At 39.3% G+C, this 24373-nt stretch overlaps 1 long non-coding RNA gene across 9 annotated transcripts in view; it reads right to left on the reverse strand.

Annotated features, from left to right (window-relative positions):
• LOC106507388 (uncharacterized) overlaps positions 1–24373 on the reverse strand; it is a 242555-nt gene that overhangs the window by 166574 nt on the left and 51608 nt on the right. For 4 of the 9 annotated variants that reach the window (XR_014842140.1, XR_014842142.1, XR_014842143.1 and 1 more), the window contains exon 2: positions 10567–10756. The exons of 2 other annotated variants lie outside the window; for them this stretch is intronic. This is a non-coding gene — a long non-coding RNA (uncharacterized LOC106507388). Of the gene's footprint in view, positions 1–147; positions 4502–10566; positions 10757–24373 lie in introns of those variants that run through there. 3 more of the 9 variants (XR_014842144.1, XR_014842145.1, XR_001303325.3) reach the window with 3 other exon arrangements.

The raw sequence follows: 24373 nt of genomic DNA on the forward strand, positions 1-24373 counted from the left end.
TGTTAAAATTATCATACCCAAAGTTGGCAAGGTAGTAAGATAAGGGACACACAAGTATCTATATGTATCATCAGAGTGCAGGCTTTTTGTATCAGAAACTTCATAATGAAGAAGTTTTTATTTTAAATTATCAATGTCACAAAGATATACCTCTCTGGCTATTCAATGAAGTAGTTTTTAATATGGACAAACTGAGAAAATTGACATCCAACAATAAATAATTAAACACATGATGATATAAACATAATGGAAACTATAAAGTTATTAAAATGAAGATATAGTCAACTATTAAAAGATATGGAAAGATAGTCACAACATGTTAAAATCAACAAGATTAGATACAGTGTTATTTGCTTTATTTCCAATTTTTATTTGTAAGCATTTTCTAAAGGTATTACAATTGATGTTTTTATTTTTGCAATTAGATAGAGAGATGCCCTTCAACAATAAATTTGTCAGTCCTACCTACTGCAAATGTAGCATTAAAAAAAAACAACCTGAATCTACTGATATGCTATTATCACAGAAGAACTTACAAATCTCATGTACTGTGAGGCAAGGTTTAAACTTGAACCTGTGCAATGAGTCATGAACCCATGCTTGTCAGTCACTTTCTGTTTTAATACTCCAGTAACGGGGATAGGCAGCACAGTTTATTTGGAATGGAAGTCATAAAATATTGTCAATAGGTCCAGCTTTGCCATGTTCTGGTTGAACAACTTGAAGAAAATCACCATTTCCTTCCTTTCATTTTCTCATCTGTCAAATGAGGATGTAACTGACTTCAAAATTCTTGAGAGAAAACAACTGACCAAGTCTGATTCAACTTTATGTCCTCAGATTTGCCTTTATGTTCCCCAGTAGCATACCTGCCTACTTCACAAAGATGTTTGGGGAGCTACGGAGGTTGTATGGAATATACGGTAAGTGTACCATCACTCTGCAAGGAAGGTTTCCATAAGGAAGGAAAATGAAATCAGACACATCTTATGCATCATGTCATATCCTCATATTCATCTATGCCCAGGGAATTTGGCTGTTTTTTCTAAGCTCGGTGGCTGCAGAAGCTACCAACTCTGTGGGAAATCTGTCCAATTTCAGCCCAGTAGCATCTCATCACATACCTGTATCATGGAAGAGTGAGACTCTATAGGACTCAGTTGGAACTCAAATATATGCAACCCAAAAGTGTATAAGAATGAACACTTGGGGCAAAACTCTGACCAGGGAACAAAGTCTTTTTCCTTTCTCCACCGAACAGACCATCTTGACAAATAGTCATTTAGAGGTCCAATATCACTTGAGCAAGGCATCAGCATGTTAGATTTTCCACCTTGCTTGCTTCACTTCCCCCTTGCCCTCATTCCTGTTTCCTAGGATTTCAGGCCTCTTCAGGAAGGACCCTAAAGGATGGTTAATGAAATCCGAGTGGGCAGAGCTGTGAGCCATCTATTTTATCATTCACCTTGTATGGAGAGATTGCTTCGAATACAGATATACAAGGAATCCTGGGCAATGGATTGACTGGGTGATCAGGGGCCCAAAGGAATGGATTAGAAGATTGAGGAAAAGAGGTCTTTGAAAGGGATATAATGAAGGACATTTGGCACCAAATATGCAAATATTATGTCTCACTCCCTGCAAAGACCTTTCCCCATGGAGAAGACTCTCAAAGACCAAATGGATAGGAATGATTTGTCATGTGGGTATGAGCCAGACTGTCTACTTCACTGCCTCAAGCTGGCACAATGAGTCCATGAACAGAGTGATCATGGTGGCAGGAATGGAGGCTGCACAAGGCTTCCTCACTATGAACTCCCTCTCAGCAAGACTCATCTAGCTATGCTGTCCCATGCATGAGCAGCCAGCAGGAAAGAATAATGCTGAGCCCTCATATGGCACCATCCTAGAGAAGACTGTCCAACTGTTGGATGGCACGTTAGTTCTATAACATCCATTTCATCCTAGAGTGGATAGCAATTTATTCCAACCAGAATATGTCTCTACTCTGGATATGGATTTTCCTTCCCGGCCAGTATCATCCAAGGACTTCTAGAGTGTCTTTTTTATAACGACATCCCACAACTTTGCCTTGGACCAAGGGAGCAATTTCTCATCAAGAACTCAACAATAGGTACATGAACATATGACCAACTGCTCATCACCCAAAAGCAGCCAACTTAACAAAGCAGTCAATAGGCTGTTAAAGGTTCACAGCTAAAGTGCCAGGTTGTGGACAGCCCTATGGAGTTGAGGCTTTCTTGTCCAAAATGTGGCATTTGTATTTGACCAATAATGCTTTGTTCCCAATACATAGAATATAGGATCCTGGGAACCAAGGAATAAAAGCAGAACTGGCCCCTTTCCTCATCACTCCTGGTGACCTACTTTCTCATCCTACTTCCTAATTTGAGATGGGGATAGAGAAAAAATGAGAAATGTGAGGAATAAGGTTTTTCCCTTATTGAACACAAACTAATTCCAATGAATTTATCAACTATAATACTAAAGGTCACTAGCTTCCTCATGCTACTGGACAAAGAGTCATCCATTGGTAAGAGTGATGGATCTCAACAACCATGAGGAGCTGGGGTAACTGACAACCAAAGGATGAAGGAAGGATTAAGTCTAGAAGCAGAGGATTCCCTGGAACATCCCTTGATGCTTCTTGTGTCAGTAATTAACCGTGAACAGACAACTGTAGCAACCGCAGCCTGACATAAGCAAAGCATAGAAAACCTTAAGGATGAAAGGTTTGAGTCACCTTACTGGGTAAGCACACCAGACCTATTGAAATATTGGCCACAGGTAGATGAATTCTAGAAGAGATCGAGGAGGGAAATGATAAGTATCAATTAGCAACTGTAGTTTGCGTCATAAACCTTTTTGTCCAAATCTTTTCAGTTGAGCTGGCCATTGCCTTGGAAGATCCTCTGACTGGCCTTGTGCCTCCTCATCCCGAGGGCACCATTTCATAACGTAGGAGCCCAGACAATGTCTCTCCTCATAATTTTATCATGTACTTCTTGCCTCCTTCCCAGGGTTCACTGCTAATACTGAGATGGGATGTGCCGCAGAGCCCACATATACACATCCCAGGTATTCAGAGGAATTAACACCCATGTGGTTAACTTTTGATCAAGGGCAGACAGGAGCCAGTGGATGAATTATTATAACTTCCTCCCTTAGACATACCTTGCAGACCAGTCATTTACACAATCTCTGAGAAGATCATCCCACAAGTCTGAGCTCTCAGTTGCTCTAGACACCAAGTGGTGATGCATCTTTGTATTGGCTTTCCTCCCTTTCCTGACTCATTTTCACTTTCCTTCCCCTCATATTCCCTGGGATTGTGCTCCCTAATAAAGAAGTAGCACAGGAGCCTCTGCCTCAGGCTTTGATTCCTAAGGAAATCAGGATAAGATAGAAAATAGTCAACAGGCACAGGCATAGTATTAACACCAGGGGAGAGAAAACTGTGCAGTAGTAGAAAGGCTTCTAGATGTGGAAGGTCACAGCCCACTCTTCCCAGAACATGGGAGTCTTCATGAACAACCCAGGACCCTGCTTAAAGGCCAAGATTAAGGCAAAGAGTAGCCCTGTGGTAAACAAATAGATATTCCCATAATCCCTTTCTTCAGCCTTAGGACATATCTTTCCTGTTTTGATGGTGCTGACCCCACTGTCAGGCCCAAGGATGGTCATGAGATCAAGCCTGGCCCATCAAAAGTTCCCTTTTGATTGTTTCAGGAATTAGTCTCTGACTGGACCCAAGCCAGTCAGAATCATCTCTGAGATCTTTCTAGTAGTTCTATAAGAAAAAATGCTTTTGGAGATCCTGCTGTGGCTCAGTGGTCATGAACATGGTCCACTAGAATCTGGGTCCGATCCCTGGTCTCGCTCAGTGGCTTAAGGATCCAGCATTGCCGTGAGCCATGGTGTAAGTCGCAGACATGGCTCAGATCTGGGGTGGCTGTGGCTGTGGCTGGCAGCTACATCTCAAATTCAACCCCTAGCCTGGGAACCTCCAAATGCTCTGGCTGTGGCCTAAAAAGAAAAAAAGAAAGAAAGATGGAGTTCCCATCCTGGCACAGTGGAAACAAATCCAACTAGGAACCATGAGGTTTCAGGTGCGATCCCTGGCTTTGCTCAGTGGGTTAAGAATTCAGCATTGCCTTGAGCTGTGGTGTATGTCACAGACGCAGCTCAGATCTGGCTTTGCTGTGGCTCTGGCACAGACCAGCAGCAATAGCTCCGATTAGACCCCTAGCCTGGGAACCTTCATATGCTGCAGGTGTGAAGAAAGAAAGAAAGAAAAGAAAAGAAAAAAAGAAATGGAAGGAAGAAAGAAATGAAAGAAAAAATGCTTTCTTTTTGCTGGGGCACTGAAGCTGGCAGGATATCAGTCTTGAGTTTCTAGTGGTCTTCTATTGATGCCACACAGAATCTGTCCAATACGGCAGCCGATAAAAAATAAAATAAACAAAACCAGAATTTAGAGCTGCAAAAAAAGACATTCATTAGCTGACACAACTGCCATGGGCCCAGGAAGGACCATCTAGAAATCAGCACACATGAGCTTCTAGGAAAGAAAACGGGATTTTTATTATCACAGCATTGGAGCAATGTATTGGGCCATTATAAGCCAAGATTTGAAGCATGTCAAAATACCATTAAAGCTAGTTTAAGCATAATAGGCCAAAAGGTAGGGCTGACTTCACACATTACTGGATCTGGAGGATCCAAATACTGTAACCATGACTATCTCTATTTTCAGCACTAAGCTCTGCTTTTTTTTCTCTTGGCTTCACTATTGGGCAGAGCAGCCATGACCTTTAGGCTCAGTGTGACCATGGTAACTGTAGGAACTGGTGGTTCCAGCAGGCAGGGAGCAGGAGAGGGAGTTGTGATGAGGCCACTCCAAGAAGGGGAGCACTGGGAGCAGAGCTAATAACCACAGCCAAGAGAAGAGATGCACCTCCCCCACAACCCCCTCCTGATTTGGTGGAGGTTGTAAGGAAAAGTCAGGCAGAAATCAACGCTGGAGTCCTAGGGATCATCCTAGAAAGAAGTCAGTGAGAAAGATTGTGCTCTTTTTTGGCACTTTTTTTCCTGTTTCTGCCTTAGTCCTAATGTAAGTATGAACTAGATCGAATGTGAAGCAGATGACATTTGACAGTCACAAGATAGTATTTCCTCTTCTCGTTACCACAATAATATCCCCTGCACACCATTTGGATTTATCACTCTGCCCAGCATTCCAACAGCTGAGTCATGAGAAGTGACAGACTGAGAAATAAAAAAATAAAAAACCAAGAAAGAACAAAGTTAACGTAAACATCAAACTTCAAAAGCTGAGCATATGTGAAATTTAGTTTTGTAATTAAATAAAACTTCTGACAAAGTTAATTTCATACCTTCCAAGACATACATAGACAGCATTCTTACAATGCCTAAGAATTAAGCATGTAGATAGTGCTTCAAAGGAACGATTTGCTATTGTTGCATTTTTCATAACATTGAATCAAATACTTCTGGGTCAGTTGAAAGATGGGGGGAAAAAAAAACACATGGTTCCCTTTATCTGCTCCCACCAGAGAAGCAATGCTGGGAGGAGTTAATCACGACCCCAAGGACCCCTACCCTTTGTCTGGAATTTAGACTTCCCACCCCTCTAATAATCACTGCCAAGACAGTGGTCAGCTGGTGGCTTCTGGAACAGCTGGAACCTCCATTCAGGCACATATGACAACTTCAGCGGCAGATGCCCTGTGATTAATCTAAGTGATTCCAGGGCAGCTCCTTGTATCTTTTAGAGAACACACAACATTAGGCAAAGGGATTTTGAAGTTGGCAAGAAACTCCCAAGATGTGTAACACAGCACTTTGGCCAAAATAAGGGGTGTCATGTCACCAATTCTTTTTTGGCTTTCTAGAAGATTTTAGCATACTTTGAGCTCGAAGAAGGAAGAGGACTAAAGGCTGAACTGGGAGCCTTCCAGAAAAGACAGCAAAACTACAGCAAGATAAATGAAGATACTACTAATAGTTATTTGGAAGGAAATGTGATGCTTTGGTCTGGTTAAAAAAAAAAAGAAAAAAAAGCAAAGCAGAAGTTCTCTTGTGGCTCAGTAGGTTAAGGATCCAGCATTGTTGCTGCTGCAGTATGGGTTCAGTCCCTGGCGCAGGAACTCCCATATGCCACCAGCATGGGGGGGGGAAAAAAAAAAAAAAAGCAAGTAATATTCTAAAAGTCAAAATCTTTGCACTTACCCAGACACCCAATCCCCTTGCATGCCTCTCACCACCACACTACTATGTCTCTACCCAGGATGGCGCTGTGCTAGCTGAGGGCATAAAACGGTGAGGACCTCACCTGTCTATAATCAGGAAAGCCCAGGGTATGCAGAAAGCTGTGAGAAGGGCTAAGCCAGATTCTGGGGGTTAGAAAAACTTCCTTCAGAGAGCGCTATCTCAGCTGCAAACAAAAAAAAACAAGTTTAGATAATGTGGAGAATAGTGTTCCAGGCAGAGAGATGACACATGTTAAACCTGGAGAGGGTAAGCTGACCGAAAGAAGTTCAGGAGAGTTCATTCACTGGGGGGCAAGGGGTAGGTAGGGATGAGAGAATGAGAATGAGATGACAGTGATGGGAGGGGGACAGAGGCCAGATCCTGCAGGGTCCTACAAGTCAGGCTTAGGTGTTGGCCATTTACCCTAAGAAAATGGCAAGACACCAGGGAGATTTAACCGAGGGAGGAATCTGTACGTAAGAGTTTAAGAATCTCTATCATCCCAGTATCTAGTACAGTGCCTCACTCTTAGGAGGGGTGTGATAAATGCACGGGTGAGGGGGTTTGGCAAGGGCAGAAGAGATGACTAACCAATAAAAAAATGAGTTTTAGAGACTGCTAGAATTATTACTGTGTTTATAAATATTTTCTAAGTGTACACTATAAAATCATCAACTATCATTAGGTCATAGTCACAGAACACATGTTTAGGATGCCAATATTGCACCCTAAATATTAAAAACAAAACCATAAATTATTTCATGAGTGTTTCCTTATAGCATTAAAAAAAAAAAAACCTATCAGATTTATGCAAACACTAAGGGGAATAGGTGGACAGAGCGTTCTGGAACCTGAGGTGTGGAGAGACGGCATAACTGTGAAGGACATGAGTTCTGGCTTTTGTTCTACCAATATTCAAAATCCCAGATCCTAACAAGCTTCCCAGATGTGGAACATTGTCCAAGGTTCTAGTATTTCTGTACCTCAGCTTCCTCATTTAGCCAATGGAAATGGTATCAATTAACTCCTAAGTCTATTGTAGGCATTGGGTCACAGAGTCCCTATAAAGCAACACACCATGCCTGACAGGGTGACTGCTCTGTAATGCTTCACTGCTCTCATGAAAGAGGAAGGCTTTAAAGGACAATATTATCAACACTTTAGAGACAGCATGGAATTCTCAAGGGTTGGAGGCTGCAGAATAAAATTTAGAAAGGAGGATACCAGAGAACTCTGACCTACTCTGAAGTTTCATCCAGAGTTAGGCCCACCTCCTTTCTTGAGAATTTAGAAGAGGGACGAAGTTCTGGTTCAAGTTCCTTCCTTCACTCATTCATTCTACAAGAATTTCTTGAGCACCCGTATACTAGGCACTGCTCTAGGAGCTAGAGATTCAACAAAGAAAAAAAAAAAAAACAGATCAGAAGCAACAAAAGGAAAACCAGGGAAATGAAAGGTGAAAAACCATGACAAAGAAGGTTTGTACCCATAAGAAAAGAAATGGAGTGCTTTAGGCTGGGGTTCTCCAGTCATTTTGTAAAAGATGAACTGATTTCTCATTTTTCTAAGCCTAGAGATAAAATGCTAACAGTAAAGCCCTGAGCAAAGTGGACACACTGACAAGCAGAGGATGGAAAAGGCCATGGCCCAGAGATGTAGCAGGTACACCTGAGCACAGCAGCAGGTCCTGATATACTGGCTAAAGTCTCAGTGTGAGCAGAGACTGTGGGGACTTCCTGAAGAATCTTCAAAAATTGAGAATTAGAGAATGTAGATCGCACATGGAAATTTTTAAATAATTTTTCGTTTCGTTTAAGGCCAGCAGTAAAGTTCGAGGGAAAGGGAGGGAAGGCGCAGTAACTGTCCACGAGATGGGGGCAGAGGTGAGAAGGAAGGAGCAGCAGCATCTGCTTCAAAGGTGCTAGAGAATTCAGAAGCCTGTGTGAAGGATTTAGGGTTGGTGGGAATGTACATGAGTGGGAGCAGACTAGACAGAAAAGGGAGCAAAACATATAGGATGCCATCTCATTAAAAAGAGATGGGAAAGAAGTCATTAAGAATTATAATTCACATCTGTTGCTCCATAAAGGTTTAGAAGAACATAGCAAAAGAATAAAGGATATCTTGTATTAAAAAGTGAAGGTGAAAACTATAAACTATCTGTTTTTTAAATGTAACCAGGATGGTCCATCTCTCTCATGTATCTTCATTCCTCAAATTACAGTATCTGAGATCCTTATTCCATTTGACTGGATAAGTCATGCCAGGCATTCTGGACTCCCTGAGAAATGCCTGTGTGCTCTTCAAGTCTCTCTTGATTGTCCCCTGGCTCCAGGCTCCTGTGAACCATCACTTGCTCTAGCATGTATGACCCTGCCTGTCATTGGAGGTCCCCATCAGGCCACTCCTCTCCTTTAGGTTGCTTTGTCTAAAGCCTGGTAAGATGCTTCCTCAAGTCCCAGTTTACACAGGTCAAATAAACCATATGTTCTCACTGTTTGGGGGATAATGGAGAGACTGAAGAAAAGGAAGTAAGGCAGTAAGATTGAAACCCCTTTTACATACAGTGCCTGCAAAACCTAGAAACCAAGGCCCAGTACTAATTTCAAGAGATCCCTAAGTTTACCTCTCCCTTCTAGACCATGTTTTAGAAACCTGATTATGAACCACACATAGACTCTAGTGCAATGTCCTTAAACATATGCCTTTATTATTTATTTATTTATTTTTGCTTTTTAGGGCCGCACTTGTGTTATATGGAAGTTCCCAAATCAGAGCTGCATCTTCCAGCCTATGCCACAGCCACGTGAGAGCCAAACCACATCTGTGATCTATACACCCCAGCTCACTGGCAACACTGGATCCTTAACCCAATGAGCAAAACTAGGGATCAAACCCACATCCTCATGGATATTAGTCAGGTTCATTACCACTGAAACACAACGGTAACTCCCATATGCTCATTTTTAATAAAACAAGTTCCTAATCCCAGTACCTCTCTGGTTCCTAAGGCCCACAGAGTCAAAGGAGTTTAATTCCTCACTCCCCAGTATTCATTCCTGACTTTAGACCTGCCTCCCCTTTCAAAAGAAAACTTCCAAGGTAAGGTCCTGCTCTGTGGCCTTTCTTAGAATGAGCCCATAAATACACAAGAGCTGGTGCAGTTTCTAAAGTCTGGATGTTCACTCTTTTTTTTTTTTTTTTTTTTTTTTTTTTTTGCAGTTCCCTGTGTTATACAATACATCCTTGCTGTTCATCTATTTTATACAGAGTAGTGTGTATCTCTTAGTCCCATACTCCTATCTTCTTCCTCCCTACTGGTAACCACCCAAGTTAGTTTTCATCTCTCTGAGTCTCTAACCCTTAACTACTTTAAAGTTCTTTGGTGCCAGAAAGTCACTAATGGATCGGTTGTTACTCAAACTGCATAGGCTCCCTATATCTAAATTCCTATTACAGAAATTGTATATGTGAATTTTCCATAAATTTGTGTATCAACCTTGGGCATCCAATTAAATTTAACTTGAATATACATTTATTTTCACTTCTTACCAATTTCACTAAAGTCAGTGAATTCATTTCAAAAGGCAGGGAAAATTCCATAGGCTCAGGAACTCTTGGGAGGTACCAAGTGCCCCTGAGGTCATGAGAATTCAGTGAAAATCCACATGCTAAATATGAAATCTCTAGTACTTTTCCCAGTTTAACTCCCAGAAGACAAAGCAGCCAGGCATATGTTCCTCAGCCAGGACATTGGAGAATTATCCCTAGAAAAATTTTCAACTTAAGGGAAAGATCTAAATACATTGATGTTTTGCATCCATCATTCCACAAGGAAATAGCTAATCACACTTGATCCACAAAAGTGAATAAGTCCCATAATTACGTGAGACTTTCTAAAGAGCGTTTCAATGTCCCACTCCCCAAATGCAAAGCCAAAGATCACCAGATATTTAATAAATACTTCTAAAATGAAGACAGGTTCCAAAACAAAAAGAAAAGATACAAGGAAGAGTCGGAGATAATGCAAAGAAGAGACTATTTGAAAATAACTATTAACTACCATGCTCCAAGATAAGATTTTTGGAAACATTACAAAAATAAGGTGCCTTGAGGTGACACTGGCATCATGCTTGTAAAAAAAAAAATCCCTCATTTTTGTCCCCTTCCAAATACACCCCCCCAAAATTCAGTATTCATCCACTGACAAAAGTACCTTTGAGGAATCTGTGGGGCCCAGCACCATAAGCCAAGAGACCCAGGAAAACTCACCTACTCACAAATCAGGTAACAGGTAGATGGACCTCAGTATTACTGTGGACCTTGCAGTAGCCCATGACGCAGTTTCACACCTTCTCAACTGTTGTCCAAGAACCCCTTGAAAACACTGTCTTAAACACACACCCATGGATAAGAGATTCTTTGTAGAAGTCCAAGTTTTCAGAGAAGTTCCAGCACGCCACTGAGGAAAAAAAAATAAGAATTTGGATGCATTGAAGTGGGTCAGAAGTACAGCTTGACTCTATTTGCATCACCCCTTCTCCAAGGTGGCACAGCTTAGGGCCAAGAGAGAGTTTCTGCTGCCTGTGATTGCTCCAGCAAGGGAAAGGGAGAGTTGTGTGAGCAAGCAACAGGGTTCCCCAGCCATGCAGGATGCTGACAAAGAGGTTAATTTCTCTTATCCCATATGGAATAATAATTATGAGCTATATGACTGGGACGTAAGAGGGGCCAGAAGAGACTGGCAAAATGGAAGATGTGTCTCTTGAAGAGCATTCAAGGAACTAACTCCATCAGGAAATCCAACAAGAATTCTACCCATGAGCCACTGGGAATTTCTCACCCACAGATGTCCCCATCTGGCCGATGGGCATCCCACGGAAATTTGCATGTCTCACTCACACAACCTCCCATCCTGTGGCTGGCTTCCTATGCATGCTCACAACAGTAGCAGCAAGAACAACCTTTGGCAAACAGCTGGTGAGCATGCACAAAAAACCAGTCTGTATCTATCAGATACAGAAAGACCACAGATTTGAACTTCAGTGCCTCCTTTGGTAAAACAAAAAAGATATGCCATTCACCCTGCCTGGTATGTTGCAGAATCTGGATAAATCATAAAAGCTTAAGAATTATGCAAAAATAGAAAACATGGAGCAGTTTAACCCATAAAGGGTCAGATAACTTCAGAATCTCCAACAAGACTGTGGAAATGTAATCATTTCTCTCGAGAAAGCAGCTTCAAGGACTAGATGAGGTTACTACTACATCAAGTTCAAGCAGTAACGGAAAACTTCAAAGAACATGAAAAAAAAATAGAGGAAACAGGACACCAAAGGATCATGATGATTTTCTGGTGACCTAAAGACATAGAGATCTGTGACTTAATCATTAAGAATTAAAAAAAAAAAAAAAAGCCGTTTAAAAAAAAACTCGGGCATTTCCATCATGGTGCCAACAGAAATGAATCCAACTAGGAACCATGAGGTTGCAGGTTTGATCCCTGGCCCCACTTCGTGGGTTAAGAATCTGGCATTGCCATGAGCTGTGGTGTAGGTTGCAGACATAGCTCAGCTCCTGTGTTGCTGTGGCACAGAGCAGCAGCTGTAGCTCTGACCCAACCCTTAGCCTGGGAAAAAGCAAAAAACAAAAACAAAAAAAAACTCAATGAGCCACAAAAAAACAGAGATAATTTAACAAAATCAGGAAAGTAATATGTAAGCAAAACAAGAGACATTATATAAGAAGAACTAAACAGAAATTCTAGAGCTAAGAATACAATGATGGAATAAATATAATAGGGGGCATCAACAGAAGAATGGATCAAGCCAAAAAAAATAATCTGTGAGATAAAAGACAGGAACTTTGAAATCATCCAGTCAGAGGTGAACAAAAATAAAAGAATGATAAGAGTGAAGGAAGCCTATGTGATCTATGGTTTACCATCTAAAGTTATTACATTTGAATTATTTCAGTTCCCAAGGAGGGAGGAAGAAACAGAAAGCCTATTTAAAGAAATAATGTCAGGAGTTCTCATCATGGCTCAGTGGTGATGAACCCAACTAGTATCCACAAGGATGCGGATTCAGTCACTGGCCTCGCTCAGTGGGTTGAGGGTCCAGCATTGCCAAAAGCTGTGGTGTAGATCATAGACACAACTTGGATCCCATGTTGCCATTGCTGTTGCTGTGGCTCTGGCTTAGGCCAGCAGCTATAGCTCAATTCAACCCCTAACCTGGGAACCTCCATATGCTGCAGGTGTGGCCCTAATAATGTCAGAGAACTTCCCAAATCTGGAGAAAGCTTTGAACATCCAAGTTAAGCTGATAGATCACCAAATAACAATCAACCTAAAGAGACACTCTCCAAGAAACCTTACAATAAAAGGCCAAAAATCAAAACCAAAATGAAACTTAAAAGCATGTAATTTATAAGGAAATCTCCAGTAAGGCTAGAAAAAGATTTCTCAGCAAAAAACTTACAGGTCAGAGGAGAATGGGATGGTATATATTCAAATGCTAAAAGAAATAACTGCCAACCAAGAATACTTTACCCAGCAAAGCCTTCTTTCATAACTGAAGAGACAAAGGCTGTCTAGGACAAACAAAAGCTGAGGTAGTTCACCACACTCCCAATACTAAAAGATTTGAAAAGTGAAATAGACAAAAAAAACAATAGGGAATTGAATTCCCCACTTTAAACAATGGATAAATTGAGCATTCATTAAAAAAATTTGGTCTTGAGCCATTCTTTAGGCCAAATGGACCTAATAGACATATATAGAATATTCTATTCAATATCAAGACTATACATTCTACCTAAGCACACACAGATCCTTCTCCAGGATAGTTCATATAACAAGGATAGGATGAACAAGTCTTAGCAAATTTAAGAAGATGGAAATCATATGAAGTATTATCTTTTCCCACCACAGTGACATAAAACTAGGTATTATTAGCAGGAATAAAACTGGAAAATTCACAAATATATGGTTGTTCATATTCCTGAACAACCCATGGGTCAAAGAAGAAATGCTTATCAAAAATAGCTTGAAATAAATAAAAAATGGAAATACAACATACCAAAACCTATGAAATGCAACAAAGGTAGTTCTAAGAGTTTGTAGTGATAATTACCTACATTGAGAAAAAAAGAACTCAAAACAACCTAACTTCGTACCTCGAAGAACAGGAAAATCAAGAGCAAAGACCAACATTAGCAAAAGGAAGCAAATAAAGAACAGAGCAGAAATAAATAAACACCAGAAAAACAGTAGAAAAGATCCATAAAACTACAACCTTCTTTCTTGAAAAGATACAAAATTGAACAATCTTTAGTTAAACTAGGGGGAAAAAAGAAAGACCAAATCAGTAAAATCAGAAATGAAAGAGGAGACTTTGCCACTGATACCATACAAAGGGTCACAAAAGACTAGTATTAAAAATTATATTCCAACAAATTGGATAACAGAAGAAATAGATAAATTTCTAGAAACATACAGTCTACCAATACTGAATCATAAAGAAATAGAAAACTTGAACATACCAATAATGAGTAAGGAAAGTGAATCAGGATTTAAAACTTCCTAACAAATAGAAGTCCAGGACCAGATGGTTTAACTGGTGAAATTCTACCAAATATTTGAAGAATTAACATCAATCCCTTTCAAATTCTTCCTAAGAACTGAAGCAGAGTATATACTCAATTTCAATTTATGAGGCCACTATTACCGTGATAACAAAACCAGATAAGGATATTACAGGGAAAAAAAAAACAAAAAACCTACAGACTTAGATCCCTGGTGAATACAGATGCAAAAAATTCTCGAAATGTTATCAAACCAAGTTCAGCAGTACATTAACAGAATCATACATCATGATCATGGAAGATTTATCCCTGAGATTCAAGGATGGTTCAACATTTACATATCAATAAATGTGATATTGGCATAGAAGGAATTATATCTGAACACAATCAAGGCCATATATGACAAACCTACAGCTAACATTATACTCAAGGTTGAAAACTTTTTCTCTAAAATCAAGAATAAGAAAAATATACCCAACTCTTGTCACTGTCATTCAACACAGTATAGTCAGCCCTTCATATCTGTGGGTTTCACATCCACAGACTGAACCAACCATAGATCGAAAATATTTGGGGAGTTCCTGTCATGGCTCAGTGGTTAACATATCTGACCTGGAACCATGAGGTCGTGGGTTTGATCCCTGGCCTTGCTTAGTGGGTTAAAGATCCAGCGTTGCCATAAGCTGTGGTGTAGGTTGCAGATGCAACTCAGATCCCACGTTGCTGTGGCTCTGGTATAGGCCTGCAGCTACAGCTCCCATTAGACCTCTAGCCTGGGAACCTCCATATGCTGTGGGAGCAGCCCTAGAAAAGCCAAAAAGACAAAAAAAAAAAGGAAAAAAAATTCCAGAAAGTTCAAAAAAGCAAATCTTTTATTTACAGTACACTGGAAAATATTTAGAGCATTTACATTGTTTTACATAGCATATACATTGTATTAGGTAATATGAGTAATCTAGGGATGATTTAAAATATATGGGACAATGTACAAAAAAGATATAAGCAATTATACCATTTTATATAAAGTAGTTGAACATCCATAGATTTTGGTGTCTGCAGGGCTCCTAAAACCAATACCCCTCATGGGTACTGAGGGATGCCTGGAAGTTCTAGTCACAGCAATCGGGCAATGAAAAGAAATAAAAGGCACCCAAATCAAAAATGAAGAAATGAAATTGTCTTTGTCTGCAAATGACATCTTTTATATAGAAAATTCTAAAGACTCCACAAAAATAACTGTTAGAACTAATCAAAAATTCAGTGAAGTTGCAGGATACAAAATTAACATGCAGAAATCAGTTGCATTTCTATATACTAAAAAAAATCTGAAAAAGAAATAAAACAACTCCATTCACAATAGCATCAAAGCAAAAACTACTTAGGAATGGATTTAATCATTGCAGTGAAAGATCTATAAACAGAAAATTACAAAATTGTGATGAAAGAAATTGAAGACACAGACAAATGGAAAAATATCTTGTGTTCATGAATCAGAAGAATTATTATTAGTATGTCCATACTACCCAAAGTCATCTATAGAGTCCATGCAATTCCTACCAAAATTCCTATCAATTCCTATCAAATTTCCAATGAAATAGAGAAAAAAACCCTAAAGTTTGTATGGAAACAAACAAAAAAGAAATTCTGAATACCCAAAGGAATCATAAGGAAGAATAAAGCTGGCAGCATCACAATTTCTGATTTCAAACTATACTATAAAGCTATAGTAAAAAGAGTATGACACAGGCATAAAAATAGATACACAGATCAATGCAATCAGAACTCTAACATGTACAGTCAACTAATATTTGATAAGGGGGTACAGAATATTCAGTGGCAAAAAGACAGTCTCTTCAATAAGTTGTGTTGGCACCCCAATATTCACTGCAGCATGATTTACAATAGCCAAGACATGAAAGCAACATAAATGTCCATCAACAGAGGAATGAATAAAGAAGATGTGTTATATATATGCAATGGAATATTATTCAGCCATAAAAAAGAATGAAATAATGCTGTTTGCAGCAGCATAGATGGACCTAGAGATTATCATACTGAGTGAAGTAAGTCAGAGAAAGACAAATATCATATAATATCACTTATATGTGGGATATAATAAAAATGAAACAAAAGAACTTATAAAACAGAAACTCACAGATTTCAAAACCAATCTTATGGTTACCACAGTCAAAACCATAGTTGAAACCATTGGGGGAGGGAAAAATTGGGAGGGTGGGAATAACATATACACACTACTCTATAAAATAAATGATTAATGAGAACCTCCTGTATAGCACAGGAAAATCTACTCAATAGTTGTAATAACCTATATGGGAAAAAAAGATACATTTATATGTATGACTGATTTACTTTACTGTATATCTGAAACTAATGTAACACTAAGTAAAACTATACTCCAATAAAATTAAATTTAAAAAAATAAAATAAATGATGTTAGGAAAACTGGATAATTAGGTGAAGAATGCAGTTGGACTATTTATATAACTCTAAAAAATTAAAATGAAATGGGCTAAAGACTTGAAAACATAGGGAAACCACTCTCTGACATTGGCAATGATTTTTTGGATATGACACCAAACGCATAAGCAACAGAGGAAAAAATAATAAGTGGGTTTACATCAAACTAAAAAGTTTTGCACAGCAAAACAATCTATAAAATGAAAAGGCAACCTATATAATGGGAGTAAACATTTGCCAATCACATCTGATAATGTGTTAATACCCAAAATATGTGAAGCACTCTTATAAAGAGCACAAACACAATTTGATTATAAAATGGGCAGTAGAATTGAATAGTTTACCAAAGAAGACATACAACAGAAGCAGGTATACACATGAAAAGGTGCTCAATGTAACTAATGATCAAGGAAATACAAATCAAAACCACAATGAGATATCACCTCACACAAGATGGCTATCATATGAAAGACAAGAGATAACAAATATTAATGAGGATGTGAAGAAAATATTGGTGGGAATATAAATTTTAGAGCCATTACAGAAAACAGTATAAGTTTTCTTCAAAAAATTGAAAATAAAGCTACCATATGATCCAGCAATCTCACAATTGAGCATATATCCAAAGGAAATGAAAACAAGGTCTTGAAGAGATATCTGCACTCCATGTTTAATGCAGTATTATCCACAGAAACCAAAATATGGAAACAACCTAAGTGTCCATCAGTAGATGAAAGGGGAGTTCCTATTGTGGCAGAGAGGAAATGAACCAGACTAGCATCCATAAGGATGCGGGTTTGATTCCTGGCCTTGTTCAGTGGGTTGGGGATCCAGCATTTGCCATGAGCTGTGGTGTAAGTCGCAGATGTGGCTTGGATCCCATGTTGCTATGGCCAGCAGCTGTAACTCTGATTTGATCCCTAGCCTAGGAACTTCCATATGCTCCAGGTGTGGCCCCAAAAAAAGCAAAAAACAAAAAAAAACAAAACCCCAAGTACTGTGTAATCTCACTGATACATGGAATCTAAAAATGCCAAACTCATGGAAATAGAGTGATAGTTACCAGGGTCTAGGTGGCAAAAAAAAAAAAAAAAAAAAAAACATGGGGAAACTGTTGGTCAAAGACAATAAACTTCTGGCTGTAAGATGATTAAGTTCTGGTGATCTAATGTACACCATGGTGATTGTAGTTAGCAATACTGTATTATATACTTGAAAGTTGCTAAGGCAGTAGATCTTAAATGTTCTCTCCACAAAAAGAAAATGGTAATTATGTGATGTGATGGAGGTATTAGCTAATGCTATGGTGGTAATCACTTTGCAATATGTAAGTGTCAAATCTAGGAGTTCCCATCATGGCTCAGTGGTTGACAAATCCGACTAGGAACCATGAGGTTGAGGATTCAAATCCTGGCCTTTCTCAGTGGGTTAAGGATCCGGCATTGCTGTGAGCTGTGGTATAGGTTGCAGACACGTCTCGGATCCTGCGTTGCTGTGGCTGTGGCGTAGGCCAGTGGCTACAGCTCCGATTAGACCCCTAGCCTGGGAACCTCCATGTGCCATGGGAGCGGCCCTAGAAAAGTCAAAAAGACAAAAAAAAAAAATCAAAGTGCACAATATAAATTGTATTTTTATATCAGTTAAATCAATTTTGTATCAATTGTATCTCAATAAAGCTGGAAAAAAATCACAGTGACAAAAGCTATGATCCAGTAAATATTAATGTGCAATTAAAAATGTAGAGTGCCAGAGTTCCCACCATGGCTCAGTAGGTTAAGAACCCAACAGAGTCTCCATGAGGATGTAGGTTCAAGCCCTGGCCTTGCTCAGTGGGTTAAGGATCCAGCATTGCCACAACCTGCTGCATAAATCACAGATATAGCTCAGATCCAGCATTGCTATGGCTGTGGCATAGCCCTACGGTTGCAGCTCCAATTCAGTCACTGGCCCAAGAACTTTCATATGCCACAGGTGAGGCCATAGAAAGGAAAAAAAATGTAGAGCACTAAATTGTGAACCTATTCCCAAGAAAGACTTCAGAAAGCAAAAATATTTTTAGAAGAAAAATATGAGGTGCTTTAAAACTAAAATGGAACAGGATGGAAAAAGAGATAGTTTATGCTCATTAGAAACACAATATATATCAAAATTCAACACTTCAGAAGATAACAGTTGTACTAACCTCCCAGGGAGACAAGTGGCAGCAGTAGTTTTGGGGTATAAGCCACTGGAACGAGGCCCCACAAGCTGCTCCCACTGGAGCTGTGCCACATCTGGCCCCACTCCAAAACTGAGCTTCCAGGGTGCCATATAAATCAAGTCCCTCCTAAATGGCCTGAAGCAGAGAGAATTTCCAGCTTTTGTCCCTCTTCTCACAGGGAGCCAAAGCATTCTAATAAACGGGACCATTTACTTCATCAGACTGACAGAAAACAGAATGCTGAATACCTCAATATTCAGTTCGGTCTGTACAGACACCTCCCTGAAGGAGGGAGGTGGGAAAAACCCTCAGAAATGTCCCACTTACTGTGTAACATGCACTGCAAAGCAAGGGGACATTTTCCCCTTTCATTTCCTGCTCCCACAGTCATTCCCAAAGAAATGATTAAAACATAGGAAAATGTGAGCCTTTGTCACCCATCACTGTTGAGTAATGATCACTTCAGTCATGAAGGAGTCTGCTCCGATAAGGAAACACACTGCCTGGAAAATGTAATGTTTCATATTCATGCATCTGTGCTCTTGCAAATGCTTTCTTGGCACCATCATATTTTATATGATTAATTTTCCACTAGATTTACAAAGGAATAAAATCTTCTTTATGAAAGCTTGACTTCTATTTTCTGAGAAACTCTGGACACCAAATGCTAAAAGCATGGCTTAGCTTTCAGCACAGAAAAAAAAAAATTTCTCCAGCTAAACATTTTTAGTTGGACATTATCTTTTCTAACTATATTTTATTAGATTTATTTAGCAAAAGTACACATTGGATATATGTTATACTGAGTCTTCAGGCCTATTGTAGTCCTCCTAAACTTCTATATAGAAACGACATATTAGAACTCAGAGTTCCAGTTCTCCAGTCCATGACATACAGATCAAGCTACTCTACAACCATCATAGTACAATTTCAAGAGTGTAAGTAGGAGAGCTCTGTAGGAGAAAGACATGATGTTGAACTGAGCTTGAGATCCATTCTCGGAATCATCCCTCTTTTCTGAATTTGGGTCAGGGTCATGGAAAAGTGATAGAACCTTCAGAGTCTTACGTCAAATGAAAAACCAGAAAGTAAGCTGTACATCATAAGTGCCAAGCAATATGTCAGGAGGCTCCATATTTTGTCGACAGTAAACACTGCAGAATGACAACAACAACAAAAAAACACAGCTTCCTCTCACATCCCCCAACACACCCTGCCCTCACCAAACACTTCCACACATACACCCACAAAATTTGATTCATTGTATGTAAGATTGGGCCCAAGAATCAATCTCTTTAAAAAAAAAATCTGTGATAACCAACTTAAATCTCCTTTCTAAGTCATTTTTAAAGTCCCTTTCAAGGCTTTGGTACATAGAAAGAATGGCCTGTACTCTCCAGGGAGCTTGAAATATAGTTAGACACTTAAGACAGGACAGAACAATGTAAGTGTTGTATGTATGAGCTATGAGATTATCATCAATAACAAGAGTTATAGGAATATAAAGTTTCAAAAGTTCATTTCTGGAAGAGGAAGACAATGAGATAAGTCTCAAAGATTTTTAGAATGTGTGAAGGTTACTTCAACATTCCTCTCTTAATAGAACTACTCAGAAAATCAGCAAGTATATAGAATAAATTAATAACACATTAACCAACAGGACCTAATAAACATTTACAGGTCACTCTACCCAAAACAGCAGCATACACATTCTTTTCAAGTACTGACAGAACATCTATCAAGATAGACCATACTCTGGGCCATAAAACAAAGCTCAACAAATTTAAAATAGTTGAAACCCTACTGAGTCAATACCTACCATGAAATCCAACTGAAAAATCAACAGATAACATGAAAATCTCAACGCTGGAAAATAAAACATTTTTAAGTAATCCATGAGTCACAGAGGAAGTCTCAAAGAAAATTCAAAATACATTGAAATGAATGAAAATGAAAATACAACATATAAGATTTTATGGGACACAACTAAAGCAATATTAAGAGGGAAATCTATAGCACTAAATGAATACGTTAGCAAAGTCTCAAATCAGTAATCTAAGTTCTTGCCTCAAGAACATAAAAAAGACCAAGATAAACTCAAAGCAGGCAGAGGTAAGGAAATAAACAAAAATCAATGAAATTGAAAGTAGAAAAATAATCATGAAATCAGTGGGGGAAAGCTGGTTCTTTGAAAAAGATCAATGCAACTGTCAAAACTCAAGGAAGACTGGCAAAGAAAGAGGAGACTAATTACCAATATTAGGAATGAAACATGTGGTATTACTATAGGCACTGAAAAATTCAAAAGGATATAAGGACATGCTAGTAACTTCTCTGCAAGCATGAAATTAACAACTTTAGATGAGTTGGACCACTTCCTCAAAAGTAATCACAATTCATCCAATGTGAAATACAAACTTGAATAACCTCATAACTATTCAAGATATTTAGTTATTATTTTAAAACTCCCAAAAGAGAACTTCCCAGGCCAAGATAGTTTCTCTGTACAATTCTACCCAACATTTAAAGAAGGGCTAATATTGATTCTACATTATCTATTCCAGAAAATAGAATAGGAAAGAACACACTTCCCTATTCATTTTATGCTCTGATACCAAAACAAAGCAATATTTTTAAATGCAAATATTCTCATGAATATAGACACAAAAATCCTTAACAAAATTGCAAAAACAATTAAGAATTATATGTTGATTTTACCTCAATTCTTAAGATTTTTATTTTAAAAAGGAATTATATGAGCATGATCAAGATGGCAGAGCAGTAAGACATGGGGTGCAGCTTCTTCCATAAACACATCAAAAAAAACCCATTTCCATGTAGAACAATTCACACAGAACATCTACTAAACACATGCAGAGAACCTTAAACCTCCAAAAACGACAAGAAACCCTCCACATAACTGGGCAGAACAAAAGGAAAAAGAAGAGAGGAAAAAAAATGAACCAGGATAGAACCAGCACTCCTGAGAGGAATTGTGAAAGAGAAAAGGAATCAGCACCTTGGGAGGCCACCTAATTAATGGGGAGATCAGTCAAGTTGGAGAGGGAACCTCAAAGCCCCCCCAAAAAAAGGCATAGTGACTGGACTGAGGGCAAAGCAAAGAGAGACGCACACAGACCATTGGTATAACTGCCCCCAGACACCACAGCCTGAGATGTTCTGGCAGGGGCTGGGTGCTAAGATTCAGGCTCCAGACGTCAGTTTCAGGGAGAGGACTAGAGGTAGCTGTGTGGAGACAGCCTGAGGGGGCTGAGGAGCAGAGCACCACAGCCAAGGGAGCAAGCCCGGGTCTACAGAAGAAACAAGGTGCCATTGTTGGGGATGGTGAGAGGAGAAAGGGTGGAACTGCCATAGGAGTATATTTCTCTGTGCACACATGGGCCCTCAGGTGGCAGGGCACCTCTTACACAGGCTGCAGGTGGCAAGGTGCCTCTTGTGTGGACTACAGGCAGCAGGAGCAAACTTCCACAGCCATCTCAGATCCTAGAGGTGGGCATGGCCCTGCATCATGAGGGATCCATGAACTGGCACGTCCTGTGGCCCCAGTCACCTCAGGGGATCCCACAGAGGAGGGCACTGCAACTGAGCAACACCCATTGTTGCTCTCACTCCCCTGGGAATGCACACACCCTACTGTTGCCACTGCCAAAGGCTCTGTGTACTTCCTTTGGGTCACTGCCACTTCCCAGGGCTCTGCAACCAGGAACAGCCTGCACCACCTCCCCATGGGTCCTCGCCACCATAAAGGGCCCAGCAACCAAGCACTGGCTACAGGCCCTGCCCATTGCCTCCATCTCCTGGGAAGTACTGAATACTGGCACATGCCCTATCAAGGGGATAACAGTCTGAACACACTGAGGAAAGAGAGAGCAAGCACCAAGGCAAAAGGAGCCCTCATGCCCAAGTAAATCAACAAATTATATGTGTGTGTGTGTGTGTGTGTGTGTGTGTGTGTGTGTGTGTGTGTGTGTGCGCGCGCACGAGGAGCACTCTGGCATATAAATAGGCCTTCAAGACTACAGTTGTTGTTTTCCTTAAACTCACAGAATAAAAAAAATATAAGCAAAATGAAGCTCATGAACCATTCCCAGTTAAAAGAAAACAGGAGAACTCCCCTGAAGGAGAAAACAATGAAACAGACCTCTGCAATCTACAAGACAGTGACAGTGAAAATACTAAAGGAATTAAGACCAGATATGAAGGAATTAAGAGCCAATAGGAACATTAAAGCAAATTGCTTTGAAAGGAACTAGAAAATATAAGGAGGAGCCAAGAAAAATTAGAAAATTCATTTGCAAAGATGCAAGCTGAGTTAAAGGCATTAAAGAGCAGAATGATAATGCAGAGAAGCAAATAAGTGACTTGGAAGATACAATAATGTAAATCACCCAATCAGGACAGCAGACAGAAAACCAAATGAAAAAATTTGAGAGCAATATAAGAGATCTATGGGATGTTACAAAATAGGCCAATCTATGCACAATGGGGATTCCAAAAGGAGAAGATGACGACAAGGGGACTGAAAACATGTTTGAAGAAATTATGGCTGAAAGCTTTCCAAATCTAAAGGAAACAGACATCAAGATATAGGAAGCACAGAGGGCCCCAAACAAGTTGAACCCAAACAGACCCCCACCAAGTCATGTGATAATAAAAATGGCAAAAATTAAGGAGAGGATTCTAAAGAGTGTAAGAGAAAAACAAAGAGTTAATTACAAGGGAATCCCTATAAGGTTATCAGCTGATTTTTCTATAGAAACAATATAAGCCAGAAGAGAGTGGCAAGATATACTCAAAGTTCTAAAAGGGAAAAAAAATTTGCAGCCTAAACCCATTAAGAATATCATTTCAAATAGAAGAAGAAATAACTAATTTATCAAATAAAAACTAAAAAAACACAGCAATACTAAACTCATTTTAAAAGAAATACTGAAAGTCTCCTCTAAAGAGGAAAGTAAGAAGATATAGGATGGAGGAAATCACAATTGCAAAGTAATCACTTAAATACACCAATATACAGATCTAAAATGGAAAAAAAAAAAAAAACCTTGTTTGTAAAAGTGACAATAAACACTAGGAAAAGCAAAAGGATAAACATGAAGATATTAAAAAAGGACATCAAGGAGTTCCCGTCGTGATGCAGTGATTAAAGAAGCCGACTAGGAACCATGAGGTTGCAGGTTCAATCCCTGGCCTCGCTCAGTGGGTTAAGGATCCAGCATTGCCATGAGCCATGGTGTAGGTCACAGACATGGCTTGGATCCCACATTGCTGTTGCTCTGGTGTAGGCCAGCGGCTACAGCTCCGATTCGACCCCTAGCCTGGGAACCTCCATATGCCACAGGAGCAGCCCTAGAAAAAAGCAAAAATACAAAAAAAAAAAAAAGACATCAAAATCATAAAATATGGGAATATGGGGAAGCAATTTAAGAAGATCTAGACTTTTTTTAGAACATGTTTGAGATTATATGACTATCAGGCTAAAGCAAGCAGATATAGAAAGGGGTTAACATACTTGAAAAACAGGGCAACTACAAATAAAAACAAAGTAATACATTCACAAAAACTAAAAAGAGGAGGATATAAGCATAAAATAAAAGGAAATCATCTAACCAAAAAAAAAAGAGAGAGAAAAGAACAAGGAGAAACATAGAATCAACTGGAAAACAAGGTATAAAACGGCAATAAATACACATTTATCAATAATTACCTTAAATGGCAGTGGACTGAATGCTCCAATTAAAAGACATAGAGTGGCAGACTGGATAAAAAACAAGAGCCTACAATATGCTG

Source organism: Sus scrofa, chromosome 3 (genome assembly GCF_054392235.1).
Source record: "Sus scrofa isolate SSC_HxYL_T2T_F1_AM1 chromosome 3, Sscrofa_HxYL_maternal_Yorkshire_Landrace_v2.0, whole genome shotgun sequence".
Lineage (NCBI taxonomy): Eukaryota > Metazoa > Chordata > Mammalia > Artiodactyla > Suidae > Sus > Sus scrofa.